The following is a 15,372-nucleotide window of genomic DNA, read 5'->3' as shown; positions in this document are numbered from 1 at the left end:
GCTTGAATTGATCTACAGAACTACCTTAATTCGAAGAAAATACATGACTACATAAAACTTTGTAATTAATAACATCCAGTAACTGAATTAAAAAATAATAATAATAAAAACGAGACACAAATCTGACAAAGAAAAAAAATTTCTGGCATTCATTCTAAATTCTGTCTTTTGGAACAGCATTTGTGAAAAACTACTCATGTAAAATGCATGTTTGTGCTTGAGACGTAAACTTAGTTTGCATGCTTAAAAAAAATGCAAACTTTGTAAAATACTTCCTAAATATCATCTGATCAGAGAGCAATAAAGTATCCTCAAAGTGTTAAAAATATATTCATTGATTTTTTGTTTAAGACGTCTTGCATATTTTATACATCTGAACAATATGCTGGTAGAGAAACTCTCAGCTGATCTATAGCACCTTACAGCCACCACAGTGATTGTAAAATTTAAAATTTTATTACTGATACCCAAAATATGGAGTCTAGCAAGCTGCCTCAATCAGAAAAACAATGAGAACTGAGCACAGACATTCCTAAAACAAATGAAAAAAAAAGAAAGAAAAAAAGAAAAAAAGAAGAAAAAAAGAAAAAAAGAAAAAAAGAAAAAAGAAAAAAGAAAAAAGAAAAAAGAAAAAAGAAAAAAGAAAAAAGAAAAAAGAAAAAAGAAAAAAGAAAAAAAGAAAAAAAGAAAAAAGAAAAAAGAAAAAAGAAAAAAGAAAAAAAGAAAAAAAGAAAAAAAGAAAAAAAGAAAAAAAGAAAAAAGAAAAAAAGAAAAAAGAAAAAAGAAAAAAGAAAAAAGAAAAAAAAAGAAAAAAGGAAAAAAGAAAAGAAAAAAGAGGGGAGGGGAGGGGAGGGGAGGGGAGGGGAGGGGAGGGGAGGGGAGGGGAGGGGAGGGGAGGGGAGGGGAGGGGAGGGGAGGGGGCGAAGCAAAGCAAATACAAGAGTCCTATTTCTTTAAAGACATTTGAAGAAACAGCATCTTCCCTCCTGATTTCTAGCTAGGATGCCACCAAAGATACTTCCCTTTTTATTAAGGCCAGATTTTGCTTCACTGGCAGGGCTATCTTTTTTTGTGCTCTTTAGAGCATAGCATACAACCCTGTAACCAAAATCGGCCCCCTACTCCTACGTTAACCAGCAGTACCCAAAACAAAAGGCCTCCACAGTCTGTCTGACTTCAGGCACTCGAGGCACCTCACACAAGCCGTGCGGGCACCGGCCTGTGGCTCCTACTGACTCAGCTGCCGGATCTGCCTTCAGACCAGCAGCTCTGTGAGGGCGGCTGTAACACTCCACAGCTGTCTGAAATAACAACCAGACAAGTCTGACAGTGGAAATGTCTTCGTATAAAATTTATTAAGTCAAAACAACTGCTGTTTCAGGGAAGGTGGTCTGCAAAAAGATGCGTCTAGCTGTATACGTTGTGGACAGTCAGGCCTGTATCCATGAAGAAAAGCAAACCTATACACTTTAGGCAGTGTGCTGCTGTGGGTTTAGGGAGGGGAGAGGTTGGTCTTAAAGCCCCTCTTCTTTTGGGGAGAAGGTAAGTGACAGCAGATGGCTTCTGATGGATAGCAAAGAAGGTTCTCTCAAAAACATCAGCTCAGTCAAAGAGAGAAACAGGCAAAACACCTCAGTGTTTGTTAAACCCACATAAAACCACAATTATTAGACACTGAAGTTCTTTTGGCAAGTATGACTGCCTTTCTAAAATGTTTTCATAGCGTGAAAAGCAAGGTCCACAGACCAGTCACAGGTATTTTCACCTGTCAGCAGAGCAAAGGCAGGAAAGTCACTGGACAGCAGGAGTACTTCTGGCCCCTTCAGTTCCTTCCAATTCAGACCACATCCACAGCCTATTTTGTTTTCTGGCGCTGGAAACGGCATCAATTATATTTTACAATAATAACCAGAGTACACTGCCAGGAATAATTACTGAAGGCAGCAATTTCAGCTGCACGCACCAGCTCTAACAGCAGAGTGCAAGGAAACAAAACAGAAATCAAAGGCCGGGCCTCAGCAGCCCCTGTTTGCTCTCCCACACGTCGCCCATTCCCTCCCAGCAGAGCCCCGCCAGTTGCTGGGAGGTGACACCGGACAGGAACGCAACCACAGCGGAGCAAAAACACCAACCAGAGGCTTCACAGCACAGCAACCCGCTGTCACAGCTGGCACCGACAGCCCGATGCTTCAGGAAGGGACGCTATTGAATCCTCCCAAGGAGAAGAAACGGATAAAGGGAGCTTGTCTAGAGCAAACAAGCGACTGCAGAATCCCTAATCTTAAGGTTTGTATCACCGATCACATTGCCTTGAGAGTATTCGTGTCAATGTGCACACGCACTTATAAACAAACTAAAACATGATCCTACTAAATCATATTAGGGCAGCTGGTAAAACAACTAAGAGAATTCCCTTTGGGCGCATACACAAGAATTAGTACATCCTCTTTGATCTGCTTCTCTCCTCATCTACAGTCACGCTCTAAAGAGGAGCATAAGAAGAGCTGATTTTACGTATTTCCCCTTTGAAAATTTGTTCCTGCAATACTACTGCAGCAGGAAAAAAAAAAAAAAAAGAGAATCAAGCTCAATTTATTATAAAAATGATGTCACAAGGTCAACATAACATTGCCTTATTTTCACCATACAATAGGCCTGCTTTTCTTTCTCCTGAGGCTTGCAAACATGGTACACAGTCTGGGCTTCAAGGTCAGGTGCAACGTACAAGATCATCACAGGCCTCTCCACGGCTGCATCCTTGAATATCAGTAGATGTGCACAGGGTTTTCTCTAAGAAGTGCGGCGCAGCATGCTTTTTTTTTTTTATCTTGCATATTTCCCTCCCACATAAGATGACGAACACATCACATTTGGTCTGTAGAGCCAGCCAGCTTTCCTACTGAGACTCATTTAGCTGTATGTGCTAGAAAACAGTAACCTTTATCCTCACCTTGCTTTTTCTTAACCTTGGCTCTTTCAAAGACTGGAAACACTCTTAAAGTAAAGGTAACACAATGGGAGCCACCCCAGTTCAGCACTGGACAGTGCTGGTGTCAAGATCCAAAGTTGTAAAACCTGCGCCGTAGCTAAGAAACCTGGAATAAACTTTATCATAATTTCCTTAATAAACCCCTGCTGCATGGCAATCCAGCTGTGTTTCTGAAGAAGCACATGTTGGTCAGGTGGATTTCTAGAAATGAGAGCTCCTCTGCTGCCTGTGACTGGTGACCAGTTAAAGTAGAGGTTGTGACAGAATCAAAGAGGTCAATCAAATCATCTAAAAAAATTTCACTGCAGCAGTTTTGAGAGCTTGGCACGATAAACTAATAGGCTGCTCTTCTCCAACTCACATCAAAGCTTTTCTTTTCAATACTGATCTTTTTTTAAATTTAACGCAGATTTGCTATTCCCTTCCTTTTCCCTTTGCTTCCCCCTGTAAAATTAATTGGCCAACTAAGTTTTCTCATCACCATTTCTGTTCATACACTAGAGTATCTATTGCTTCTGAGCTGTCTTCCAATTCATATAGAAAGAATAGAGACCTAAATCTGACTGTGAGCATATGAAACTATGGAAGAGATTTGGGTTCATTTTTCATTTCTGCAGGCCAGAATAATAGCAGGTAGCTATAAAAAAATATAACAGGTAACAAATTTTGATGTTCTATGATAACATCCAGAGGTCTGATAAAGTGATTCTTATCACTGAATTTTTATCTCATACCTCCTACAGAATTTAGGCAAGAAAGTCAAATCCATTATGCCAGTCAGTGGAGGGCTTTTACAGTTTTATGTCACCAACCACATGAATCCCCATGGTTAAGTTGTCATGGTTACACAATGTTTGCTTTCATACGTTTGTCTGAAATTCCTATGGAATTCCCACCCGGCCAAAACCAGCAGTAGTTGGGAGTACACCACTAACATTTAAGGACTTGAGTCAGAAATGCATACTGCTTCCGTCCAGACTATTATCTGGGAAACACTAAAAAAAAATGATTCATACCATTTTGAGTTGTGGAAGGGTGGAAACAAACATCACATTCAACTATTTAAAACCTTCAGTGATGACTCATGTTCGCTTAGGACGTTTCCAGAATCAGCTCCCTTTTCCAAGTAGCAAATTGCTGTTGACTATTCAAGAAAATAAGCTGTTGACTACTCAGGCAAACAAACAAGATGGATTCACTTTCAACAGAACTATTCAACTATCAAAGTGAGAATAAAAGGGGGAAGGGTGTCCCCACCCCCCCCAAAATACCACAAACAAAACAACATAAAACTCAAGAAGCTTGGTCGATCAAGGATACCTAGTAGGCCAAAGTCGGAAAGGCCAACAACTGACAATTGACAATAGTGCTTCTGTACTAGAAATAGGCCTTAAGTTTTACATGTTTCACAATAAACAGCCATGAGGCCTCCGAACTCGTTGGGTATTGTCTGGTCCCAAACCTATTTAAGTTTGATTTTAGGTGTATTTGCAAAAATCACTTTGGAAATTTTGTTACAGCAAGGCTGTTACCTATTTTGTCTTAGCTGTATTAGTAACGTTCTGTCTTGGGCTGTGTTTTGCTTGAACTTGCATGGTTGCATGGTTTCAGCAGCCAGTATGACCAAAACATTAATCCAGTCTCGGGGACAAGAAGACATAGCCAACTAAGAGTGACAGATAGCCTGTGAAAAGCTAAGAAAAGAGCACAGAAATACATCTGAGCAAGTGTTATACAGCAGTCATTGGGCCTCCAGTGATTCAGTGACCATGAGGGGAAGTAGCATGGGTTGGACGGAGGAGAAAAAAAGAAACTAAAAATGGGTAGGAGCAATGTAGACTGCTTTCTTCCCCACACAAGAAGGGCACCAGGAAAAGGACGCTTTGCATGAAAGCAATGTCCACCCAACACTTCCCAAATCTTTGGGAAGAAAAGTCAAAGTTAGCTTCAAAGTCTGCCTATTGTTCACTCAGAAGCATAAAACTGATGTAAATAAAAGAATTAAGAAGCATTACCAAGAGGCAACATTTTATTTAGAATGACATAGCGATTGCAGCAAACAGTTCTTGGAAGACTGTATGGTTTCTAGCATTCAAAACATAGTTCCTTGATTTCCTGTGTCAATGACAATAGGACAGCAGAATATACTCCTTCAAAACTACTATTTTCTATTTTGGTCATTGCTGAAACTACCCTAATGGGAAGGTTTTGAAGCCAGTAATAGTGGGGAGAGGAAGCAGCTAAAATACTAAGTGGCTCCAAAATTCTTAACTTGAAGAACAAAAAGAAAAATTGTTGCCTTTAAAAGTTTCTGTTCAGATTTTCCTACTCATTAGTCATGTGACGGTACAATCTTCCTCTGATCCAGACTCCCCCTCCCTGTCCCACCCATGGAAGAATACTGTTAGTGGGTGGGTTTTCTGGTTAGTTTTTTTTCAGCACGGGGTTTTGGACGAGAGAATACTGAATACATTGATTAACTTTCTTTAAAAGGTTTTCTATAATTTATTTCAAAATCAGATTCTCTCTTGCAGAAGAGTTGTAAGAGTTGAAACAAAATGATAGATATTTTACTAGCGTAATACTAAAATAAAATGCATGTAACGTTCATACCAGTGCAATACTTTGAATATGTAAATTCCAGTAGATATGAATAGAGAGACTCTGACCACAGAAACCACGGTCCTGCTCACTTGCTCACATCTGGAATGTTTCTTTTTTGTTTCTATACATACCAGAAACTCTAAATACGATATACAAATGAGAAAAATGAATTCTGGTTGCTATGGATATCAGTGCTTTTATTTTGTCTCTGTTCAGGGTGCAAACACTCGGCATCACTGTATATGAATTCTTCAGATTCTCTTCAGAACAGTGTGGATCAACAGCTGCCTCACGTATCAGGGTTTGCTGTCTGTGGTATTTTTCCTAGAAATTTTTAGGAATCCCTTACGCTTCCCTCGTGTCCAAGGAGCTCCTTTCTGGCAACTGGAACCATTCTGGAAAACACAGCTGGATAAAGTCCACATATTCACAAACACATACACACACTACTACGGGATGAGAGCGCTTGTCTGAACCTTCGACAGCTGCCAAAATGGACGGCTTTTCCCAAAACTGAGCAAGGGGAAATACAGCAATAGCCAAAAAAACTTCTTACTCAGCTGCTTCAAACCTTGCTAAGTCTTCTCCACAATGCTCACTGGGGTTGTTGCTTCCAGGAGGGCTGCTAAACATCACCCAGGATAGCAGCATCAAAGTGACATTTATTCTTAGAAGTTACTTCTGTTGGCCCTTTTTTTAATTCAGTAACTTGGAAGGGAAGATAAAAGAGAGCACTTTCCTTAAACAGCCTAAGCACTCCAATACTGAATAAGTTTCATAAAATATAGAAAAATATTAATTTAGAACACTAATTACAGTTTTAACACTCCAGAAAGTTGTTGTGTTTTTTTTTTTTTCTATTGTTTAAAGTGAGGTTTGAGGAAGTGGCTGAGTCTGATTTTAACTGCTGGTCACCAGAGATATTCTTCACTCCCCTCTTCCCTGCATGATCCTTGCTCATTCACATCCCCTTCCTGTGCCAGCACAGGCATTTGTGTGATCTAAGCACCTCTATTTATTTTCTTGGTGATAAATTAGTTCAGCCAGCTCATCATGGGATGACAGCTGACACAGAGAAGCAGTGGGAGCATTCAAACTGCTCACTGTGACAGAAAGTGATTCAATTGCTTTGCAAAACCTCACCCATCAGCAGAGCTCCCTTCATCAACAGCAACCGATCAGAACTACTTCAATCCTTGTATCTTCCTTCAAATACCACAGAGCAGCTTTCCTGAAACCTGAACTTTTCTGAACTGAGACAACTGTATCACTCTCAAAATTCTTTCCAATTATACAAAAGCCTAGGGGAAGAACTTGAGTTTTACTCCTGTGCATCAGTATATAAACCACTGCTAATTTGTTTGTTTCTTTGAAAAGAAGGTACTTCACATTGCAGAAATTTCACAATTATGTTAATCAAATTGCCTGCATAGTACTAACAACATTTATAAAGCATATAGCAGTAAGGACAACAGAATTTTAGGGCCCAGCTTTCAAAACACACACACAAACAATTATGCGTGCAGAATCCACAGCTGGAAGAATTAGTTTATGTACTTATTATATCAGATATTGGAATGCAGGAAAAGGTAGTTACATTACAACTTTACACAATCATCCATACATGAATTAAAAGTTAAACTTGAGATCTTTTAAAATCAGAATTATGTTCCAAAATCTTGGTAACACTGGCTTCAATCAGTCATTTGTTCAATTAAGATGACACCAAGAGGAGAACTTGAGAAGTACATCTTGGCGTTCCAAAAAGCTAACAAAATGCTTTACAGGGAGTACTTTTAATACAGAAGCAGAAATATTATACCAAAATAGAATGATACACAATACTTATGAATGGTGCATTATTTATTTAAAACATTAATAAAATAACCTTCTATACCCTAAAATTCATGCGTTTAGCTATCTTAGAGTCTACAAATAACCAAATTACGTTCAGCAAACATGCATACATGAAAACGGGAAGTATCTCCAAGTATTTGCAGAACTGAGGCAACAGAACATCTAGTATCCAGTCATTTTCTACTACTTTTGACAAGGCAACTCTCATTTTATAAAAGCACTACGAAAAAATAGGTTTCTATAAAATGTAAATAGAGTTTTATGAATGTATTAGCTACCTGTTTAGTAACAAAAAGATAAGAATGTATTTTAGAATATTCCTAATTATTTACATCATATATGCCAGGTTGTGCAAAGTCTTCCCTCAAAAACCTCTGCTGCTGCAACCAGCCTCCTCAAAACGTGTGACAATCAACAGATAACTCTACTGAATTCATAAACTACATTTGTAAGCTATACTAAAAAACACACACATTATTAGAAAAATGCAGCACTTAAGTCACACAGATATACATATTTTGAGTCTTTACCAGCCTCTGTCACCTTCTCTTCCGTGTGATTTCAGGCCCCGAAAAATAAAGGCCACTGACTCGCTTTTTTCAGAATGAAGCGTTCATTTCCCATGTTTCTTCTTGGAGGCACACTGACACCTCATGGACGTTTAAAAAATGTTTTAAGGACTACTCTTTCTTATTTCTTTTTTTCCTATGTTTTTAAAACCCAAGTAATGCCATGTTGACTTCTTAAGAAATGTACACAGCGTTATTGAGTTTATTGCTAAGTTCCTCGTAACATAAATACTTAGCATTCATTCTGGATGAGCACTGCGAGGGTCCCAGTGGCATGGGACATAAAGACAAGGTACCTCTCTCCAGCTCCAGCCCCTCCAAATTGAAGAGAAGCAACCACAGCCCCTGTACCTCCCTGCGGAACAGCTGATAAGGAGAAGAAAAATAGGATGAATGTCATATGAAGGATGAGAACTGAAGTGTGCTTCCCCAAACTAGCTCTGAATAATTTTCTGTGGCTATGCAGAAGCACTTGACTCTTTGAAGTCCACGAAAGCCTCCACAGATACACACGATTACCTACAAATGTTAACAGATTTGTGTAGATTAAATCTTGTTCAATTCATAGCAAGGTAGCAATAAGCCTTATTTAGCACTGATGTACTATAAAAAACAAAAGTAAAAGGCAAGGTTCCCTCCAGATTCTCATTCTGGAGGGAAAGTGTATTATCCTGCTATTTATTCCTTCTGCCATTTATTCCTTCTTGACTGAGAAAGGATAACAAAAAAAAAAAAAAAAGGAAAAGGTCTGTAGTAATCTATGTAAAAAAAATCATAAACAACATGTATCTCAAAAATGGTAAACTGGTAAATAAAATGATAATGTCTTCAACAGTTTTAAAAAAAGAATAATATAAATATAATAGGCCTATAATGCTTATTTGCTATGGGCATTATGAGACTCCTTTGAATTACTGTAGAGCTAATTTAATTAATGATACCCGGGAAATACTAATATTCAAGGGAAAGAAAAAAAAGTCAAAACTCTTTTGAAATATTTAGCCTTACGTAAATATGCAAGACAAAACCACTTAAAGGATTTTATTAGTTCTTAAAAATGAAAAGAAACTCCATTGTATCATTTCTTTAAAGTTGCTCCTTCAAATATTCTTGATCTTGTAAAAAAAAAAAAAAGGAACACTTTCATTTTGTTTTCTAAAATACTTAAAGCATTCCTCCACACATTTAAATCCTCTCTGACTAAAGTGGGATGCTTTGTCTTTTTTTTTCTTTTTTTAATAAAAAGCTATTAAAAACGAATGTAAAATGTCTGTGCCTCATATCTTTCCCATGCCTAAGGGAAGAGAAAAAGAGTAAATACTTGAGAATCTTTTACTTAATACAAGCTTTGCTTTATATTTCTTTTGAAGTGGAATTCCTGTAGCATTAAAATCAAATCAAGGAGGACAAAAGGATTCTCTTTTTACACGTTTCATCCCAGAGGAGCATCCTCTCAAGTCCTCGTCCCTCAGGACTCCTGGCTTTTACAGAGCTGGCACAAGCAAACTGCCAGTCAGCATATTTTCCCAACACATTCCCAGCCAAAAAGCAGCAGCTGGTAAATTCCATTCATTGTGGAAAGAGTATATTTTTCTGTCATTACTATCACCATCTGGTCACCAAGGGAAATACTACACCTCTTCTGGTTTATAAAAGATTAAAATTAGGTCACCTTGAAATATGCACTTCAGAAAGAATCTGATGCAACAGCCTATTAAAACAAAAGCTTATTTTGCTCCATAAATATATATTAAAGTGCTGCTAGCAACATCTGCAGAAATGGTAGACTATGTTAAACTAAATGGTAGACTATAAACATCCGACCTTGTAACTCAGCCATGTTGGTCAGACTCAGCTCTTCTGCATCAGGTGCCAGACTCAGTGAAAGACCACAGCAGTGGTGGGTATGCCTGTGGGAGGTGTGCCCAGGTTGAAGAGCTGCTCAGCCAGGTAGCGGTGCTCCGGGAGGAGGTGAACAGGCTCAGAAGCATCAGGGAATCGGAGATGGAAATTGACTGGTGGAGGTGCACTCTACCCTCTCTGAGGCAGGCTCACGAACCTGCCACAGCACAGGCGTCTCCTGTTATGCAGAAAACGGAGGTTCCCTCCTCCTGCCAGGCAGCGGGAGGAGACCTAGATCAAGGGGGGGAATGGAGGCAGGTGCCTATTCGGGGTGGTAGGCGAGCCCTCTCTCTGCCCACCTCACCTTCTCATCTACCCTTAAATAATCGATATGAAGGACTAGAACAAGACAATCTGAATGACAAAGTAGATAAAAACCCGTCCCAGCTGGAGGGGGCGCCTAAGACAAGGCGACCTACACATCGCATTGCCACATCATCCTTCAAAAAAGAAAGAAGGGCTATTGTTATGGGGGGCTCCCTTCTGAAAGGGACAGAGGGACCGATATGCCGACCGGACCCAACCCGCAGAGAAGTCTGTTGCCTCCCTGGGGCTCGGGTGAGAGACTTCGCCAAGAAAGTCCAGCGCCTGGTACGGCCCACTGACTACTACCCGCTACTGGTCTTTCAGGCTGGTAGCGATGAAGTAGCAACGAGAAGTCCGAAGGCGATCAAAAGAGACTTTAGGGATTTGGGGCGACTACTTAGAGGATCAGGGGCGCAGGTTGTGTTTGCCTCTGTCCTTCCGATAGGGGGGATCGAAGCTGAAAGGCGTGCTGTTCACATAAACTCGTGGCTTCGAGACTGGTGTGACCGGCAGAACTTTGGGTTCTTTGATCACGGGAAGGTCTATGCTACACAGGGCCTGATGGCACCGGATGGGATGTGCCTCTCTCGGAGAGGGGTAAGGATCTTTGGTCAGGAGTTGGCAGGGCTGATAGATAGGGCTTTAAACTAGAGTCGAAGGGGGAAGGGGCTAAAACCAGGCACGCCGGTGAAAACCTAAGGGAAGGTACGCTAGAATCAGAGGGGCTGGGTGCCAGTGAGGTCCTTCGGGCAGATCCACAAGGTGCTGAGTGTAAGGAGACGCACCTGAAGTGCTTCTACACGAACGCACGCAGTATGAGGAATAAAATGGATGAGCTAGAAGTCCTGGCCCAGTCCCGCAACTACGACATCATCGGCATAAGCGAAACCTGGTGGGATGAGTCCTGTGACTGGGGTGTTGCGATAGATGGTTACAGGCTCTTCAGGAGGGCAGGCAGGGTAGGCGAGGTGGTGGGGTGACGATATATGTGAAGCAGGGGCTGGACTGTGTGGAACTTCAGGTCGGCGATGGCAAAGTTGAGAGCCTCTGGGTAAGGATCAAGGGACGAACGAATAAAGGGGATGTCGTTGTGGGAGTCTATTACAGACCACCTGGCCAGGACGATAGCACGGATAAATTATTCTTTACAGAACTAAGAGAGGCCTCGAGATTAACTCCCCTTGTCCTTATGGGGGACTTCAACTTGCCAGATGTTAACTGGGAGTGCCACACGGCTGACACGAGCAAGTCCAGGAGGTTCATGAAGCACCTAGATGATAACTTCTTGGTGCAGGTGCTAACGGAGCCAACTAGGAAAGGTGCCCTCCTAGACCTGTTGCTAGAAAACAGAGAGGGTCTGGTGGGAGATGTGGTGATTGGTGGCCGCCTTGGTCAAAGCGACCATGAAGTGGTTGAGTTCAAAATTTACGGTGACAGAAGGAAAAGTGCCACCAAAACCTCAACCCTAGATATGGGGAAAGCGGACTTCAGGCTGCTCAGGGAACTAGTCAGCAAGGTCCCCTGGGAAACTGCTCTTGAAGGCCTCGATGTCCACCAGTGCTGGTCATTCTTTAAGCGATGCCTCCTAGAAGCACAAGATCAGGCAATTCCTAAATATCGCAAGTCAGGCAGGCGGGGCAGGAGGCCGGCGTGGCTGACCAGGAACATTCTAATGGAGATTAGGCGGAAACAGAGAGTGTTTCGCTACTGGAAGGAGGGCCAGGTGTCATGGAAAGAATACAGGGATGCCGTTCGTGTTTGTAGGCAGAAAATTCGTGTGGCCAAAGCACACCTAGAGTTGAAGCTGGCTGTGTCTGTGAGAGAAAATAAAAAGGGCTTTTTCAGATATGTGAATGGAAAAAGGAGAACTAAAGAATACATAGGGCCGCTCCTTGATAGGGAAGGTCTCCTCACAGACAATGACATAGGCAAAGCAGAGACGCTTAACGCCTTCTTTGCCTCTGTCTTCAATGCCGATGATGGGCTTCGGGACCCAGGGTGCCCTGAGCTGGAGGACCGGGACGGTGGGGATGACAAACTCCCAACCGACCCTGAACGTGTGCGGGATTTGCTACTCCACCTGGATCCCTACAAGTCCATGGGTCCGGATGGGATTCATCCCCGGGTGCTGAAAGAGCTGGCGGACGTCATCGCGGAACCTCTCTCAATTATTTTTCAACGATCCTGGGAATTTGGAGAGGTCCCGGTAGACTGGAAGCTGGCAAATGTTGTGCCGATTTACAAGAAGGGTCAGAAAGAAGACCCTAGCAATTACAGGCCTGTCAGTCTCACGTCAGTGCCTGGTAAAATCATGGAGAAGATGGTTATCGAACTTATTGAGGCTCACCTGGGGGACAAAGCAGTCATTGGTCCCAGCCAGCATGGGTTTGTGAAGGGTAGGTCCTGCCTAACTAACCTGATTTCCTTTTATGATAAGATCACCCGTATGATGGACCAAGGGAAACCAGCTGATGTGATTTTTTTGGACTTCAGCAAGGCTTTTGACACGGTTTCCCATAGGATCCTACTGGACAAAATGTCCACCATACAGCTAAATAAAAACATCATACGATGGGTGAGCAATTGGCTAACGGGCAGGGCCCAAAGGGTTATGGTAAATGGGGCTGCGTCAGGCTGGCGGGCGGTCACCAGTGGGGTCCCTCAAGGCTCCATTTTAGGGCCGGTACTTTTTATAAACGATCTGGATGTAGGAATAGAAGGTATTTTGAGCAAGTTTGCTGATGACACCAAACTTGGAGGAGTTATGGACTCGAATGAGGGTGGAAAGGCCTTGCAGAGGGATCTGGATAGGTTGGAGAGCTGGGCGATCACCAACCGCATGAAGTTCAATAAGAGCAAGTGCCGGGTCCTGCACCTGGGACGGGGAAATCCTGGCTGCACGTACAGACTGGGCGACGAGACGCTGGAGAGCAGCCTAGAAGAGAGGGATCTGGGGGTCGTGGTAGACAGCAAGTTGAATATGAGCCAGCAGTGTGCCCTGGCGGCCAGGAGGGCCAACTGTGTCCTGGGGTGCATCAAGCACGGCATCGCTAGTAGGTCAAGGGAGGTGATTGTCCCGCTCTACTCTGCGCTGGTGCGGCCTCACCTCGAGTACTGTGTGCAGTTCTGGGCACCACAGTATAAAAAGGACATGAAACTGTTGGAGAGTGTACAGAGGAGGGCTACGAAGATGGTGAAAGGCCTGGAGGGGAAGACGTACGAGGAACGGCTGAGGTCACTGGGCCTGTTCAGCCTGGAGAAGAGGAGGCTGAGGGGAGACCTCATCACAGTCTACAACTTCCTCGTAAGGGGGTGTCGAGAGGCAGGAGACCTTTTCTCCATTAACACCACTGACAGGACCCGCGGGAACGGGGTTAAGCTGAGGCAGGGGAAATTTAGGCTCGACATCAGGAGGGGGTTCTTCACAGAGAGGGTGGTTGCACACTGGAACAGGCTCCCCAGGGAAGTGGTCACTGCACCGAGCCTGTCTGAATTTAAGAAGAGATTGGACTGTGCACTTAGTCACATGGTCTGAACTTTTGGGTAGACCTGTGCGGTATCAAGAGTTGGACTTGATGATCCTTAAGGGTCCCTTCCAACTCAGGATATTCTATGATTCTATGATTTTTAGCCAAAAAGCAAACAAACAAAACAACAACAAAAACCACACACACAGCTATTACTATGAATGAAATTAAGAGAAAAAAAAAATCTTCATCAGTTCAACACCCAGGTTATAGCAGCCTAAGCAATAGCAGCACGCTATTTTGTAGTTGGTACATTAACTTTAGGAACATCAAAGAAACATGCACCACTCTGGTACCCATTACACACACATAATAGATTTGTGGTTTGTGTTTTATTAAACAGCTGTCAAAATCAGCATAAATTTCCTCAAGTTAAAGTCTTATCTGTATACTACAAGTGTTTTCAGTTAGCTTGTAGCTGTCTAGCAACCTAGTTTTCTGAATCATTTACCCCAAAAGAACAACTTCCAGTCACAAACAACTCCCATAGCCTGTAAAAATGGACTAGCAAGCTGCATCCAAAAACTAATGACTTGTCCTTCGTCAACTGCAGTTTGTGGAAGTGCTTTAGCTAGCACTGAATTTTTAACTAAGGATGCACATCACATTTGCATTTGTATAAGAGCAAGACAAGGTACATCAGCAACCACGACTTTCAGTTTCCTAACTAAATTTATATTAACCATCACCTGTATGCCGCTCCATCCCCAAACACAGAATTAGAACAGGGGAAACCACCAGTTCTCTCCACCACCTGGAAGTCAAGACATTTTCCCCTATTAGTTTTTGACACGCTTAAATTGTTCCAGTTTGATTCCTATCCACGAAAGGGAAAAAAAAAATATATATATATAAAAATTGAAAAGATCAGATGAGAGGACAGGTCTGCAACCTGAAGCTTCACAAAGGCCCCGACTCCTGCCAGATTATGGGAGATATCTACCCCACAAAGCAGGTTTGCCTCTGGATTCCTACCAACATGAGGTTAAGGAACTAAGGGAAGCTGCAACTCTTCAATGCCATAAAAATACAACTGGTACCAGCATCACAAAACACAACTGACATGATTCTTACATGTACCTAAGGAGATCCACTTGACTCTGCAGGGAAATACCCCAGTGGAACTCCTTGGGGAAACGAGAGAAAGTCAAGTTCCTTGGGGCACTACAGCAACAGTGCTACGGGCAGTTTCACTCCCAGAAAACAGTGAAATACAGCCACCATTCTCCCCATGAGAATTAACTTACAGCATATCCCCCAAAGAGGCATAAAATGTCATAAAATGGTTTCACATCACACGCTGATGTGAGCAGGGAGTTCTGCAAATCTCAGCATGTGCTCTAGTAAGGGATGCCTATCTGTTATCAATAAATGGAAGCTTTTTAAATTTATTTTTTAAAAAAGTACCAGTTTGTGTTTAAATATCAACAAAACAGTTCATATTCAAGAATAAAATAAATTAAAAAAAAAAAAAAAACAAATCACTCAAACTAGCTTTCAGCTCAGAATTGTCTCAACTGCATGGTAGGAACTCAACCTATACTCCTGTACCTACCAGTACAGATCTTATCCATACCTGGTAAGCAGCGTACCTTGAGCTTTAGCAGTAAAAAGCACT

At 42.1% G+C, this 15,372-nt stretch overlaps 1 protein-coding gene across 1 annotated transcript in view; it reads right to left on the bottom strand.

Moving 5' to 3' along the window:
• The window catches only part of ANKRD28 (ankyrin repeat domain 28), a gene marked incomplete at its 3' end in the record, with an annotated part of 122,886 nt that overhangs the window by 81,795 nt on the left and 25,719 nt on the right, over window positions 1-15,372 (bottom strand). The gene's annotated exons all lie outside the window — the stretch shown is intronic.

Source organism: Anser anser, assembly GCF_964211835.1.
Source record: "Anser anser genome assembly, chromosome: 2".
Classification (NCBI taxonomy): Eukaryota; Metazoa; Chordata; class Aves; order Anseriformes; family Anatidae; genus Anser; species Anser anser.
The sequence above is the reverse complement of the archived record's forward strand: the minus strand, read 5'-3'. Positions and strand labels throughout refer to the sequence as shown.